Source organism: Vigna unguiculata, chromosome 2 (assembly GCF_004118075.2).
Source record: "Vigna unguiculata cultivar IT97K-499-35 chromosome 2, ASM411807v1, whole genome shotgun sequence".
In the NCBI taxonomy this organism is placed as follows: domain Eukaryota; kingdom Viridiplantae; phylum Streptophyta; class Magnoliopsida; order Fabales; family Fabaceae; genus Vigna; species Vigna unguiculata.
This window is the reverse complement of record NC_040280.1, coordinates 4519952-4525473: the sequence shown is the minus strand read 5'-3', so window position 1 is coordinate 4525473 and position 5522 is coordinate 4519952.

Genomic DNA, 5522 nt, shown 5'->3' with positions numbered 1-5522 from the left:
CACGGCTGAATACACCAAATTTCGATGTCCTAGGCCGTCTCAACCGAATACGACTAAATTTGGGCAAGGGTCGACTCAACCAAATCTCGACCAGGGCCAGCTAAATTGAATACAACCAAATTTTCAGCAGAGCAACTTCGCTAAATACGATCAGATTTCGTCTAGGGCCGACTCAGCCCAATGCGGTCAAATTTGGGTCGAGGTCAGCTCCGCCAGATACGTGCCCTAGGGGACCGAATTCCATCCTACGGCAAAATTGTGCTATGTAGGTAAATATTACCTATTGTATGCTACCTTGGTGATTTAAAAAGCAAAAGCAACCTATTCTACTACAAAAAGAAACATTATAAGAAGTGATTGCATACTCAGTGAAAATGGGATAAGAATAGTATAAAAACTAGGGATGTCAAAATGGGTCGGGCCCGACGGGCCGGCTCGTTAGTCCGACCAAAAAAACACGGGCCAAAACTGAGACAACCCGACCCGCCAAGCCCGCTAACCTGTCGGGCCAACCCACGGGCCAAAACAGGCTAGCCCGCAACCTGTTTAACCACTGATAAACATTTGCAAAAATCTCAAACTTTTGCAAACTCTCATCTTCTCCACCACTCCTTACTCTTTCGTCTTCAACATCGAACTCGTCTCCTCTATCAGACTCACTTTCTCATCTCACTTCTCTCGATCAACAAAGCCAACCATCACACTAGCACGCAACGCAACGACCACACGACACAACGACCACACCACCACGAGACTCGACGCAGCCACCACACCACCACCACGAGGGAGAAATGACCAGCACCGAAATGCAAGGAGGTTCCAACGCGAGGATGAGGTTCTGACGAAGCAGTGGCAACCACACGAATAGGTTCTGATTTGTTCCCCAAAATTGAAAACCCCATGATTAAAGGCCCTAATCTGATTATGCCCTAATTGTTTCCAAAAATTGAAAACCCTAACAAAGGGATTGGTATTATTGTTGATTTGGGGAGTCCCTGAATAGGCCTATGGTAGACAGAAGTGGCAGTTGTAACATCCTGACCGAATGTTACAGATTTAAATAATAAAATAAAGAAATAAATAATAAAATAAAATAATGAAATAAAAACTCATTAATTATAAATCCATTTCCCAAAAACGTGGGAAATTTTAAAACTTTATTTACTCCAATAATAATTCCAAAATTCTTGAATATAATTACTTTTACCATTAACAAATAGTCCAGTAATATTAAAAATTACAACTGATTTGAAATCATAAAGACAATGTAAAAACTCTGAGAAAATTGCCCCAAGACTAGCCCCGCTCCGGCTCTATGCCTCACTAGATCCACCTGCAACACCATATGCTCACATATACCGCGTATACAATCATCGCCAAACACAATCAGATAGGGTGAGCTAACAGAATAAACATATAAATATAAACACACACACACACACACATATATATATATATATATATATATATATATATATATATATATATATATATATATATATATCACACAAACACACCAAAGGAATCCCTTCCCTTGATTCCACACCACATGGCCACAACCATGTCAATCATGTTCTACGTCTTCTAATGAATACCCCAAGGTGTCTTGCTGTCATACCTATCGGCCACAACCGATAGAACACGTGCAGGAAACCATTGCTACAGATCATACACCGTAATGCCAGGTGGAGTTCCTAGATACGAACATAGTTCGTAACATCCCAAGACTACCAAACTCGTCAGCTAAACTACTGAGGATGGCAATCTATCTGGACCTATCCGTACTGGCTACAACCAGCACACTCACACCGACAACACTCGCCAACCCAAGCTCAACTCAAGGGTTCCTCGTGTTCATCCGCCATCCCGAGCTCAACTCGAGGGAGGTCATTCCGAGCTTAACTCGAGGAATGCCACATGCTTAACCCCTATCCCGAGCTCAACTCAAGGGATACGTTCCGAGCTCAACTGAAGGAACATCAGCAAGCCGACCTTTAAGGCATCACTAAAGCTTTGTAGATCGCGCCTGCAGAATCAACAACACCAATACTGTTGTAGTAAAATCGCCTGGTGGGGGACACGTACAACCAGGCGTTGCCCACTTCCAAACTGCCTGGAAGGTATGATGAGTCAAACCTTGGCTCCCATTCAATAATTAAATTTTGGGAATTTCACATTATTTTTGCGCTTAAAATTTGTATTTAGTTGCATACTATATTATGGGATATTCTTAAGTTTAATAATGCACCTGTAATTTAATTTAGGTCCTTAAGAGTGTAAATAATGAATATTTTAATTCATAAATTAAGTCCCAAAATAAGAATGTTGGAGAGAAATAGTTCAGGTACTGAATTCACCCCCAATTCTCATGTTCACACCCCATTTTTCCAATTGGAATATCTATTTCTAAATAAACATTTCTGGAGCTAATTGCACCCCCTATTTTCAAGTTTACACACCCTTCTGAATTTAACTTTCACTTTTTGTTTTGCACCCCTCCTTTTTACTAAACTGCACCCCTAATGTCACTTAAATTTTAATCCACCAGATTTCGCCACGTGGCAATCCTCTACTTACTAAGTTAACCAATGATAGATTGCCATATCATCAATCCTTCACTAACTCAAATCATCAATCAATGTTTGCCACGTCATCATCTCTTTCCCAACACAAACCCTAACCCTAATCTCTCAATCTCTCTTCCGCACCAACCCACTCCGTAGCCGTCACACTCCGCAGTCGCCACACTCCGCAGCCGTCGTCTTCCATGGCCGCCCGCCCACGTCCGATTGCCGCTGCAGCTTGCCGGACGCAGCCCCCGTCGCACCGTCGCCGGAAACCACAACCACCATCGCGTGGCCAGCAGCTCGAACCTGCATCTCCCGCGCCACCGTGAACTAGCCATCGCGTCTCCTTCATCGCGCCTCCGTCGTGCCTCCTTTTTCTCCACTCGTCCCGCTGCCGAAACCTCCATGGTCGCACCATTCGAGCTCGTTGGAACAATCTAGCATCTCCGACAGCACCCGTACCAACACTTCTCCATCCTCTCGCGTGAGCCGTCAAACTCGACGTCGTCCACCACGCGAAACCATTACAATCGCGCCTACACCTGCGCCATCGTCGCGCTCACATCAGAACCACCATGACTGCATTGGCGTCGCACCACGTCGAGACCCACCATTTTTGCACCGAGAATGCTCGCGAGACCTGCAGCGGCCAACGCAGAGCTCCGTCGCGTTGTCGTCGCACCACCATCTCCTCCGTTCAGCCTATTGTCGCGAGACCTACAGCAGCCACGACCACTCACGGAACCACCACCAAACCTTCGTTGATCTTTTTCACCGTGAGGGAAACCATGATTCTGTGATGCAACACAAAGCCTCCGCCATTTGCGGACCTCTGATCTGCGACCATAAGCACCACCACTACAACTAGGATGCATGCCTCGTGCCGTCCGTACCGCAACAGCGGCGAAACGCGCCTCCGAACACGTCCTTCATCGGAAAACAGTGGCCACCCTCGGATCTGCGAAATGCACCTTGCGACAACCTTCACGGCAACCAAACCCTAATTGCGGAAAGGAATTCTGATTTGGGAGAGAGACTGCTCTAACACATGGCAGCCTCTCGTTGGACAGTCAATGAGTCAACACTGGTCAACCAGTTAACTCTGGGCAAAGATTTGGTCAACCATGGTCCAACATGCTATTTTACACTATATCTGTTTACATTATATCTGGTAGGTGGTTCCTCTATAGGAACCCTAAATTGCCTAAAAGAGGAAAGAATCGTTTGGCGGTAGTTCATCGCCGATCAGACAATTTTTGGAAATTTCTAGAACCACAACTTTAATTAAAATACAACAATTCATACATAATCATACCATACTTAGCATGTCAATCAGACTTAAAATAATCAACGCATGAAATTACTTTATTTAGCATGCCAATCGAATTTAAAATAAAGGTAACACGTAAGGTTACTCTATTTAGCATGACAATTAGAATTAAACATACAATTAACTCCCCTAACCTGGTTTCCTTGCTTAAAACGCAATTGCTATAGCTTCCACTTTGATCACCAATGGTCTCCTTAGCACCACCTCAATTTAGCTCCTCTAATTCACTATTTTCCCTTAATTTCGTGCACCTTACAATGCCCTCAAAAAATCCAGCCTCCAAACCCCTCTATTCTCTCACAATTTGTCTTTTAATGGTGTCTTAATTAACAATAATGAAGGAAAAACGAAAATGACATTAAAACTGATTTTAATTATCATTCAAAGTCACTTATGGGCTGTTTTCCCAGCCTCTCTTGGCTGCTCATTCATCTAGGGTTTTCTCTACCCTTTCACCTTCATGCTAAAACTAATTTTAGCAAAAAAGAAGTTTAATTTAGAATTACCAAGGTTTGAACCCATAAAAATGCCAATGCCAATTCAATGCACAACCACTCAACCAATTCATGTTTTATGATATTTAATATAATTCTATGATTATATTATCACTCAACATGATCAAGCATATTATTAAAAATAATAATAAATTAAATAACATAAAATTGGCATACATAGGACTTAAACCTAAATCCTTTCACACAATTAAGTACTCTCAACCATTTGAGCTAGTACTTTTCCACGTCATGTAAATCAATAATTAATGCCTTAAAGACTTCAATTTCCCGTATTTATTAATTATTTAATTATTTAATTATTTAATTTTCACGGGTCTTACAGTAGTGGTTTTAAGTAAAGATTTCCTGGTAACCATGAAGTTAATTCAAAGATAATTTATGTCATTTTCTTTCTTGTTACTGTAATTCAAGTTGTATAAATAAATAAAGAAAATTGGACCACCCTTTGAAAGAGGTTGTGATGAATAATTGGAATTGAAAATAATTGTTTGTCTACTGGAAAATGATTGGCATTGAACTTCTTGGATAAACTGTAAATTTCTGCTGGTTTTTTTAAGTTAAAGATTATTTTAATTTCTATTGTTGTTTTGGATTGAAAGATACCAAAGTGGTTATTTTGTTATATAAAGCCATTGTTTTAATCATGTGCATGTTCTATCCAATTGAGAAAGTCCTACTGTTCGTCAAGCTCAATTTATTTAGTTGCATGTGAATGTCATTGTTTTATTTAAAGAATTTCAAATTATTTTATATGAAATCAGAAAAAAAAAAAAACTAGCGGGTTGGCCCACTAGCCCGTCAGCCCGCCAGCCCGTGGGTCGGGTTTTTAATTCCAACCCGTTTTCACCTGACGGGCCAGTCCGGTCCCACCCGTTTTATACGGGCCAAAATTGGGCCGGGCTAAAACAGGCCGGGTTGGCCCATTTTGCCACCCCTAATAGAAACTGAAGTTGTGTACCCCTAACAACATGTTCGATAATAATTAGATTTGTTTCGTAAGAAGAATTATAAATGTTGCATGTTTAACTTTTTCTATAAAAATAGTATATTTTTATTATAAAAAAGATTAGTTTATAAAAAAATGTAAATACTTTATGTTTTAAAAAATAC